The 12179-nt window shown below is 36.3% G+C and overlaps 1 pseudogene; it reads left to right on the top strand.

The window, feature by feature from the left end:
- Positions 1 to 9440, top strand: part of LOC113099225 (MAM domain-containing glycosylphosphatidylinositol anchor protein 1-like) — a 142710-nt pseudogene extending 133270 nt beyond the window's left edge.
- The last annotated feature ends 2739 nt before the right edge of the window (positions 9441 to 12179 follow it).

The raw sequence follows: 12179 nt of genomic DNA, 5'->3' as shown, positions 1-12179 counted from the left end.
TAATTATTATCATATACATTCTGAGGAGTTCTGTCTAATTAGGTTTCTTTTTTTGTCTTACTGCTTAATTTGCCAGATGGTCTCAGATTTCAAAGCTACATCTTAATTCTTTAAGTCCACTATCATGCAGTGACATTTTTAAATAAACAGCTAGGGATGTAAGGATTTAGCAAAAAAAAAAAAAAAGTTATTTTAATTAAGCAAAAAAAAGCAAAAAAAAAAAAAAAAGTTATTTTAATTAAATGATACACCAGCTGTAATTCCTGACGTTTATATTACATAATTGTGTAGTCCCTATTTATTAACATTATTGTAATGGTATTTTAAATTGGGGTCAAATGGGGTCTAGACATTCAGGGGTGCAAAAACTATCTGAAAAGTTGAGAAAACACATTGTTAACCTTGTCATCATGAATATTAATGTACCAACACATCAGCTCATTTGCTGAAAGGCATGTAAGCAAGCATTAGCACTATGGTCTATAAAACGGTTCAGCCCACTTTTAACACCATTGTTTTGTTTTAAAGGAGGCTGCATTTTTTTTTTCTATCTCTTGCCGTCTAACAAAACAAATAATTATCTCCCAAACTGGAAAATGACCCGAAACAGATTCCCCCGCATACAGGCACCACTGTGCGATGTGCCAAAGCATGTGTGCTGCCCGCTAGGCATTAGTTTCTTCTGACAGTAACACGTACGGACATTTTCATATACCAATCCACCTAGCTCCTACTGCTCCAACCTGATATTTGTAATGTTTTTTTTAAATGGTTAAACACCTCAGGAAGCCAAAAAAATAAAAATAAAAAATAAACAATCCATTATTGCTTCAAGTTTTAATGTAAGCTTATACATGAGTCTCTGAAGTAGTACAGCTCTGCTCTCTCCTCTGTACCTGGGTCGGTATAAACACTGGTGTTATATCACACACACACGGCCCACACAGTAAAACCTGTTCATGCCGCCCACAGGTGCTGAGCTGTGCTTACACACAGGAAAGTGTAACGTGAGCTGCGTGCGGCGCACCGCAGGGCAGAACAAAAGAGCCAAATTAATGATTAAGATCAATCATTGTGAAAGCTCCCTCACAGAGAGAATATTCCAGCTCCCAGCCGCATGGATTGCTGATAGCTGTTGTTTGTTCGGGGAAAGTTGTGTGTATGTGAGTTTGTGCATGTGTGTGCTGTTAGCTTGCAGGCTCTGTCTCTGACCCATGAGGCTATGCTATAGAGGATATGTGCATTCATCAATGAAACTCCTCTCCTCTTTGATTCTTTGATGTTTTTCAGGGTCTTTCCTGTTATGCAGTACAGTTGGAACTCTGTGGGTATAACATACTTTCAGAAGTCTGTTCTGGTTAAGCTCAAAAACTTTTGGCAGATTGAGTATTTATACGATTGATAGGAAGGATGCCTAAAAAGATGGGAATGAAGTGAGAAAAAGATCAGCTTGATTTTTAAATAGTCAATCTTAACAATTTCTCAGATTGTAAATGAGATGAACCAGCTAAATCCACAACACATCAGAGAATTTATCAAATTTCTAATAGAAAGCTGCAGGGATGACGTATTTGCGTTTTCCAAAACATGGAAAGGAGTTCACATTTTAGTATGTCTGGTTCAATTGTATTAAAGTCAATGTTATTTTTTTAAAATGGGTTTTTAGTTAAATGCCTGATATACGGTCTGTGGTCAACACAAGCTATTACAACACAACAATACATACAACACAACACATTACATAAAAAACTGATAAGTATTAACATAAATGAGTAGTAAATAAATTGTGCTAGTAATAAATGGAGAAGTTTAAGTGCCTTGTAAGTATTTTATGAGTGAATCTGTTCAAATAGTCTATTGAAGAGAGCAGAGATGAGCTACTCCCATACCTATGCACAGTGAAAAGTACTTATTACAATAAAGAGAAATATGAGCCATATGAAATGCCTAAAATAGTCTAACAGCCAACAAAGGCAACAAAATAAAAGTTTTTTTTTTTATTATTTGTACATGTTAGCCAGCTAGCTAGTTAGTTCGTCTAATTAGCATAACCATCCCTTTCATTTAAAGTTTGCGCATACATACAGTGGATAAATAACACACTTAAACTTATTTAATTTTATGAATGCTAGTTTATAGTCCTAGTCATGGTCTTTTTCAAAAGACATATAGACACTTTTTGGCGAATTAAAAGCAGGAACTAATGTAACTGATATTAAAACAACATTACAGATGCTTACATTTATTTTGTAGAAAATAAAGTAAAATTAAATACGCAGTTAACTCAAGCAAAAACATTCCACAGTGTCAGTGTTGCCAGTTATGATGTTTAAAAAAGGCTATTTCAAAATACTATATAAACATCACGGTCTAATACACAGTCGTTGTGATTTTTACCTCTATATTGATATTTTTTCTGCTCCTCTTCTTTGCGTCGCTTCCTGCCTTGTGCCCCTGATAATTTTCTTTTTTCACAAATTCTTTTAGAAATTATACTTTAGGAGCACATAAATAGCAAAACTATTTTAACTGCACGTGCCATGCATAATTAATGCATTATGATCATGTATTATAATTATGTCATGATGCAGAAAGTGTTGACGTTGTCAAATCTTTTGATTTTTAAACATTATTTGAATCAGTTTGATGATCGATCGGTATCACTGCTTAGAAAACAATTAAATATTGTGTGCCTTAATTATTCTGTTAAAGAAGTCACATCACCTCACAGAAGGACTTATTTTAAACACTTGACTGACATCATAAAGTGAATCTAGAGTTAAAACATTATTAAATGTTATATTTTCACGTGCTCTCCAAGGGAGCAGCATTTATTACACAGAGCCATAGTTCACTGAGAAGATATGCAGACAGGTGTCATTATCGTGAAAGATTTTGTCGATTTCATAAACCTACAATTATAATGTCTGCGATTACAAATGCAATTTTCATAGATTGTCAGTGAACTACGGCTCTGTCTAGTAAATGCTGCTCCACCTGAAAGCAGGTGATGGAGATTTACTGCTAATCACAGAACCCGCTTTACTGACTAAATGCGCATGAGAATCGGATTAATCACGTTTGATTACATCCCTACTAACTATTCTGCTTTTACAGACTTTTTGATATTTAGTGAAATGCTTTTTAAAATAAAGACTGAAAGAGCTGGTGAAAGCTTAGTGTTGGTTACAGTGACCATGGTGTAGTTTGTTTATAGTCTACATTTATCTTTTTATTCTTGGTTATTGACTTCAAAATTCATGCAAATTGTGTAACTTTTTTTAAGATTATTATAATGAATAAAACATATTCATATTCATACATAGAGCAATACTCTAATCCAGTGGAAAATCCTATTGTCTTTTTGCTAACTTCAAGACTGGCCTTGCAGCGCTCTATACTTAGTGACTAATGCTGGTTTTCGCTCCAAAATGATGTCCCTTCCTGTACGATTATGTCATTTAAGGAACCGATTTATGTTAGTTAAGGGATTTTACTAACTGGATGAAAAGTGATATTTCACACTTCGGACTCCAAACAGAAAACCAATCATCTCAAGTGAACATGTTGTGTAAATATTAATTAGTGAAGGAACAAATTAAGAAATATTGGAATATTTCTTAATAAATTGCCTGTTTTTCTAGAGAATATGATTTTCATCTTTAGACATGATTGGGACATGAAAATGTACAGCATAGCCAGAATGACCCTGGTCTCCTCTGGCCTGTTCTGCTGGGGGTGCTGCCCATGGGAGCTCAACCATGAGCTGTTCTTTCTTTAGAGATGAATGATGATTGGCTCTGACGTCCCATGTGTTACTGCGTCCCCATAAATCACACCATGACTGGGATTTGGCTGTAGGGTGGAAAGGCGGAGTGGGTAGAATGAGAGAGAAGTAGTATGTGTGATTTGAAACGAAGGTGACCTGTTGAATCTGAATTAGAAATCTAAAGACCCCACAACACACACACACATTAAAACTTATGCCACCCACTGACTGTTGATAGATTAGTTTTTGGACGCTTTATTAACTAATTTGAAACTCTTTTTTTTTTTCTTTTTTTTTTCTTTTCTTTTACGCAGCCTGTCCACACATCTGTACACCCACTCTCAAAATTACTCACCTCCTTCAAAAGTCCTTGAGAGAGATGTCAGGGCTCACACGATCTTGTTCTGTATTGAAAAGGAAGAATAAAAAGCTTTATTATGAATATATTGATTTCCTGCTAGCCAGAGAAATCCTTAATATAAATTAATATAGATTTTTTTTAAATACAATACCTGCTCTTTATTTATTAAACCCATTTTGTTGGCAGCTTGTATGCATAATTAAATGCGCACGTGTGTGTGTTATGATTGGAGTCTGCTTCTCAAATAACACTGCAAGCATGTTTGGTTCAGCCCTCATCATAATCTGAGGCCATTTCCTGTGCCGAAAGATATTACTCAACTTTACCTCGGAGGCATAATGACTTGTAATTGTCCTCTAGCAGGTCATCCGTCTTCCGTAGCTCATAGATATTACCGCTTACAGCCTCCAGTTCAGTCATACGATGATGCCAGCCACTGTAACCCCATTCGTCTGATCTATTTTTTCAGTGTCCTGTGCTCCTTTGTGCCAAAAACTCAACAGGAGCACAAAACCATTTACGACAGCATCCCAAGTTCTCTTCTGAAAGGGGTCCGACCCTGCAGCTATTGTGTGGTTAAGGTTAAGAGATGATTTTCTTTACAAAAGCATTTTATGAAGTACATATTGAGGTAAATTGCCCCATTTTGGATGCTTTGAATTAGATTTGCAATGCTTTAGGCCTTGAACCAGTCACTTCTCCGTATGTACAGCTCTCAGTTTGTATAGAATGCAAGTCATAGGTCACATTCACTCTCAGAAATCATGTGCAAAAGTTTTACCTTTACAGCTACAACATCTGGAGCAGTATCCTTGAAAAGGATAGTGCCATAGAGTACTCAGACTGTATGTACCCTTAAAGGGATAGTTCACTTTTTCACCATTATTTTCACCTTTAAATTGTTCCAAACCTTTATGAGTATGTTTTCTTCTGTTGAACACAAAATAAAATATTCTGAAGCATGCTAATATCCAAACAGCTGCCGGACCTAAGATTCGAACCCACAACCTTCAGGTTACAAGTCAGACGTTCTAACCATTAGGCCACAACTACTATACAATTTATATTCAAAGCATTCCTATAGCTCAAAACCAAGCGGTTTTGGATATAAACATACATATTATTTAGCACAACTATTTATTCATTGAGCAGACTATTTTATCCAAAGCGACTTACAGTGCATTCAGACTATCATTTTTTTACCTAACATGTGTTCACTGGGAATCAAACCCACAACCTTTTGCACTGCTCACACAATGCTCTACCACTGAGCCACAGGAACTACATGGCATCTGAGACAAAGTATATAATTAAATGAACCATCAGAACTGTCAGAGAGCAGCCGTGATGCTCATGTAGGAGATGCAGGTTTGAATCCCACTCACTCCCACAGTACTTTCATGTTCCTTTTTCACTATTCTGTCAATATAAACTGGCAAACGGACAACAATAAAGAAGTGGTTGTGTAAAGAGTGTAATAGAGTGTTTGTCTTTATGTTTACAGCAGTTCTGTCTGGGACACACCAGAGTCTTCACCTTCTTCCTATGATCGCCCAGCTGCTTTGCACCATCTGTCTGACATTCCTCCTCAGATGATACAGATACCCCTCAGCACACACACCGCCAGCGTAGGACACCCCCCGCGGCAGCAATAAGAACTGCCCCAACACGTGACCACCCTTCCGGCTAATGCCTCCTTCATTTCCTCCTCTTTCTCATTCCCTTTGTCCTAGCTTCACACCTCAAGTCTTCTTTTTCTTTGGTTTCTCATCATCTTTGTGGTCTCTTGTTGAGCTTATGTTTGCTCCATTGTTTTTTTTCCATTTCTCTCCATATGTCTTGACATCTTCATCTCAGTCACCCCTGTGTATGGATCTGACACATCAAAGTGTCAATAATTACCAAAGATGATGGAGGGCTTAGAGGATGAACAGATGGCTGAAAGAGCAACACGAACATCTTTTCCCCAAATTAACTACTGTTCAAGTCTCAAGTGCAAGGAGATGTGATTTCCTTAAGACACTATGATTGCAAGGAATAGCGTGAGCCAGAACGGATGAGTGAAACAGGTGGTCATGAAGCTACTGATGACCTGAATGGACCTGTACATGCACGTGTACATGATATATTGGAAAGTAACAAGCTGCAGAAAGGACAAATAGACTCCAACTGTAACTTCTAGGACTACGACAATGTGAAACTAAAGAAGCACAAATTTATATCTTTTTTTTTTTTTTGGTTCCTTTACGTGGTATTCCGTCAGTCTGGATTTGCTGTACACTTCTTGTCCTTTGGCTTTCTTTAGCAGCCACTGCTGAATTGCCGTTTAGTTTGTTATGGGGTATAATTTGATTTAGAAAACGACACAACGTGAACTTTGGACCAGAAGAGCATCAGTTACCTCACCCTCAATATACAAGAACCATAAAGCACCTGGACAACTTATGAGAACGATAATGTTTAGCTTCAGTCAAACTGTCGGGAGAGTGTTGACTCACTGGGTCAGTCATTCTCATTCAGCAATAGAACCGTACCTCTGACTGCAAGGGATATGATTTGGGCACACATACTCCAACAGATGGATGCCTCTGGACAGACAAACTCCACTCTTGGCTTTGATGATCAAGAATGTAATTTTACATAGTGTCAGAGAAATCACATGTACCTGCAAGCTCTTCAAGGGTTTGCTATTGACACATTTCAGATGTATTTTATTTTGGAAGTTTTGAGATGGCAATCAAACAGTGTTGATGTGACAAGTTGATCTAAAAGACAATGCTCATCCTATAATAATGCTGCTTTCCACTTAAATCAGAAAGTTGGACTTTCTAGCTTCCTACAAGGGAAAACTGCAATAGAATGCCACTTGAAGTTGCTGTTGAAATCCACAACTTCTGGTGAGATGGTAGCATCCAGTAAGATGCACACAGTCATAAGCAAATAAAATACTTCAATAGGTCAAAGTTCCTGCATTAAATGATGATAAAACATGTTAAGCAAACATCTGCAGATAAATGATCCTCTAAGATGATAATCATCCACCTGCAGAGCAAATGCTAGCACTGTGGTGCATCATTTATCCTTTAATATGGCTGCTAGGGACTTCTTTGGCCCTGTCCCAGATGGGACCCTAAACCCTTGCGGTCTTCCTCCGAGTCCACACTTTCGTGACTTAATGCCTCTTTGACTGTTGGGTAGAAGTCTGCTGTGGAGCTTGCCCCAGTGTGGGCCCTGCAGAAGTGCAGATCGAGGGTGCATAATGGCTGCAAAGGAAGTGTTCGTGAGCACCCTTCTGAATGCAAAAATGCAAAATGGGACACCGTACAGTCTCGTTGACTTAACGTGCACCAAGCGGCCATTTTAAGTCCTTAAGACTGCAAGTGCATATGAAGTGTTCCATTTGGGACAGGGCCTTTGTTGACAATCAAGATCTGGACAGCAAACGGTAGCATTGCCATTTTATTTTCTCATACATCATCTTCCAAACTTTAGGCAGTGGAACGCCTTCATGTTTGGAAATCGGAGACATCAAGTAGGAATATCCACATCTGATTTTGAATGGAAGGCAGCATAAGTCACAGATGCCAGTGGTTTGAGATTCAGATGCAATATGTTATGGATGATATTTCCTTCAAAATTTGTGAAAGGTAGGCTACCCTCCCTTGAACTCTTTTTAAAATATGTCACGCTACTTAAAATAACATTTAAGCACATGGTTACAGTTCAGTAGCAATATGTGATTGTCTGATGTGTAAGGGCCATCTGTTTGGTCCCTTTTGAAAGTTCAAGTACGTTTCATCACACCTATCATCACTGCAAGGGAAGGCCAGGCACAGAATTATAAGAGCATATTGACGAAAAGAAGGAACCATTTGTGCCTCTGTTTGAGTGTCCTATCATATTTGCATATGCTCAGATGTTACGGTGCAATCGTATATCCAGTATATATTTCAATTGCTTTGCTCTAGTACTATTCATACTCGTAGTTCCATCCACAGTGGAGCTTTAAGGTAAGTCTGTTTACAGTCATAAAATGCGTAAAATGATTTTCCGGCTTGTAATATTCGCTCGCACTCATATTTAACCAGTTCATATTTATCCTAATGTGGTGTACGTCTGTCACTGTTGAAGAGATTATCATAGACTCGCTCCTCAGGTAATTCCCTAGGTAACAGGGACAGGGCCTGGAATAATTCAACCCCAGTCCAGGTTCTCCTACAGTTAAAGACACTCCCGCGGCTGTAATACTGTTCCTCGTGTATGTTACCGTAAACGCTCTGAACTCTTGCACAATGCCTTCACTAAATCATATATAATCAGCTATCATTTATAATCCATGCTAAATTTAGTAGAACCTACTACAGGACACGGACGATTAGATTTAACGCACGAAGGAAAATGAGAGCGAAACAATAAGTGGAGGGTTGTCATTTTACGTTGCAGGATAGTCTGCGTTTACGTATTCCGAACATTTCTTTTGTTTCTTTTAGATATTCCGGCGTGCGTTTGGTGACTTTCCAATATTACCCAGAAGCTGTCATCCATGTCTGTGGCTGTTTGTGTTATTCTTTGGTTTTGTATTCAAACCATGTCTGATTGTTTCATTTAAATGGATCTGGTGTACAAGTTTGAGGCAAAGGCGGGATCTAAATACTGTGCAATATAAGATGAAGTTTTGTCATGCAATTCAATGTCTAAGCTCAAATAACACAGGAAGTGCACCATCACCCCTGATGATGAGCAAATGAATGTGAATGTAATCTAATTAGAATGTCAAATCTTACTTGCCGACCGTCTTTGCATTGTAAATGACGTGTTAAATGGAGATGGAAGTGCTTTGTTTAGTAACACTAGCCAGAATATACAATAAATGAACACAGAAGAGCAAGGAATATGTAAAAATTGGCTGGAAATTCCATGTTGGCATTTTTCTTTTCTTTTTTACTGGCTACATTCACATGACAGGATACAAAAAAAAAACTACTTTTTTGAACACATTCAAAACATTCTGAAAGATTTCATTCTATGATTTGGTTATTTTCCTTAATTGTTTTTTTCTCCTGAACACTTAACAGCCAGTCTTATTCTATGGTTTAACATTTACATGACTGTCATCCGTATTGTGTTTCTTTGTGAATGTAGCCACTACCTGAAGCCATCATCAGACTATAAAAGCCTCACGAATAAAATCTTGTGAGAGGCTTATGAGGCTTGAGGACAACTTGTTGCAATAAATTTAATGTGGCATTTGTATTTAGTATGTGACCCTGGAACACAAATCATAAGGGTACATTTTTTCGAAAATTGAGATTCATACACCACATGAAAGCTGAATAAATAAGCTTTCCATTGATGTATTGTTTGTTAGGATAGGACATAATTTGGCCAAGATATTATTACAACTATTTGAAAATCTGGAATCTGAGAGTGCAAAAATAAATAAATAAAATAAATAAAATAATCTAAATATTGAGAAAATTACCTTTAAAGTTGTCCAAATTAGTTCTTAGCAGTGCATATTACTATCTAATATTAAGTTTTTATATATTTACGGTTGGAAATTTACAAAATATCTTCATGTAACATGATCTTAACCTAATATTATAATGATTTTTAGCATAAAAGAAAAATCTATAATTTTGACCCATACCATGTATTTTTGACTATTGCTACAAATATACCTCAGCAACTTAAAACTGCTTTAGTGCTCCAGGGTCACATATTTGGCTGAGATACAACTATTTGAAAATCTGGAATCTGAGGGTGCAAAAAAAAAAAAAAAAAAAATCTAAATGTTAAGAAAATTACCTTTAAAGTTGTCCAAATGAATTCTTAGCAATGCATATTACCAATCAAAAAATAGTTTTTTGGATAACTGATAACTTTTAACATACAGAAAAATGTATAATTTATAATTATTTTTGGCTATTGCTACAAATAAACAAATATATAGCGGTATATTTAGGACTGGTTTTGTGCTCCAGGGTCACATGTTAAGTTCAAGGGTCAATGAGGCTTTATGACTTTACTGTCATGCTACCAATGAGAAATCAAATTGTGACACATTTTATTTTGTCACTTTTCAGACTCATTTGTGCGATCATCTACTACCAGTGGCTTCTCTACTGATCGTGTCTACATGTATGACTCAAATATGATCAGAGAATCAGGCATAACACTTGTAACATTATCTGTATGAGTAGAGTTAGACGTCAGTAGAATGTACCATAAGAAAGGCCATTTCCTGTTCCTCCTGGATGAAGTCAGTAGATTCCAATTTGAAGCACCGGTGAAAGTTCAGTATAGATTTCACTGCCACATGCCCTCCTGGCTACTATTGCTGCATTATACTTTACTGTAACTATTGAGAGTACTTGGGTGAATCCAATGCTATCTCACGACCAATTCATACTTATTTTACGAGGTGGCTTATTCATACGAATTTGTACGACCTCACTCGTACGATTTTATACGATTTGTCTAAACCCCAGTGATGGTTAGGTTTAGGGGTGGGGTTAGGTGTAGGTCATTCGTACAAATTCATACAAATTTAGCAACTCGTAAAATACTTACGATTTGGCAAAAATCATACGAATTTGTACGAGTGTGGTCGTACGAATTTGTACAAATAAGCCACCTCGTGAAAAATGTATGAATTGTACGAGATCGGGTTGGTGAATCTCACAAACACATAACAAGGACATTTTATTCTAAAATATTTAGGAAAAAATAGATATGTGATAGGATATGGAAAATAAGCTTTTTTTTTATTATTATTTTTTTTCCTTGACAATTAAGAGTGCTTTCATTAGTCATATTTTTGTTTTACTTTTTGCAATTCTCATTTTGATTGACATGGACTTTCAATTCTTATTAAATTATTTAATTCTTACAAAATTATATAATACAATAACTTGGTATAGCGAAGCACTAGTTAAAGGCATGAGACTTTATCATGTAGATTGCTATTTTTTATTTTGTATTTACTTATATTTTGGCATTAATTGGAATGTGGTAAGAAAATGTACTTGAAGATTTCAAACTTTTTTTATTTATTTAATTTTTTTTTTTTTTTTTTTTATTGATTCACCTGTGCATCTAATGTAATACAACAACAAATCCCTTGACCAAACCTGGAGATCCATTGGTGAAAGTTCAATCCCATCTCTGCTGAAGAATGTCGGTGAGTGTTGATTTGATCATTTGTGGGCATCGCAGATCTGAACGTCTGTTCTGCTGTATGCTAAGCGTTCAGACCAGAGAGAGAGTTTGTTTGTTTGTTTGTTTCATTTATGTGTTTATTTGTCTGTTTGTTTTTTAGATATACCGGTACACAAGTGAGAGAGCAACTTGTAGTGCTGGATGTTGTATATTCTCTGTCATGTAATGAACTATTTTAGGGGGAAAATATATTTGAAATATGACTCCAAGATGTATAAATAAATAACCATGAAAGATCCACATTGTGCGGTTGTGTTCCTAAAACTTGCTCACTAGAGCTGTCATAGATGCTTAGATTATACAGTGTTGTTATGGCCTGAAGAATCTGGAACAAACATGATGCTTAAAAGACATCACGCCGCATCTGTTAATCAAGAGCTCGTTCACATGTGCCGCAGGGGCCATTAACACTGACGACCCTAAAGAAGATCCAGATTTACACCACACGCACTTAGCACATGGAAACCATTACTGAAAATTGAAAAATATTTAGAAAAAGCACACATAGCGGACATGTTTTTGTAAAAGGATAATTTTTTGGTACTTGCATTTAAATATGGTGATTAATAATTTTGAATATTTGTGTGATTCATTAATATTCAATTTATGAACAGCAAATATTTTTCACAGAATTCTTGTAACATCATTAAATTGCATTTAATTGTGTAAATCAAATCACTCATATAAAGCCTAAAGCCTTGTTCTCTCTTTGTGTCTACTGTATATACTGTATTAGCGCTGTCAAACGATTAATCACATCTAAAATACGTTTTTGCATACATAGTGTACTGTGTATATTTATTATGTATATGTAAAAAGACACACACA

Source organism: Carassius auratus, unplaced genomic scaffold, assembly GCF_003368295.1.
Source record: "Carassius auratus strain Wakin unplaced genomic scaffold, ASM336829v1 scaf_tig00216891, whole genome shotgun sequence".
NCBI classification, from domain to species: domain Eukaryota; kingdom Metazoa; phylum Chordata; class Actinopteri; order Cypriniformes; family Cyprinidae; genus Carassius; species Carassius auratus.
The sequence above is the reverse complement of the archived record's forward strand: the minus strand, read 5'-3'. Positions and strand labels throughout refer to the sequence as shown.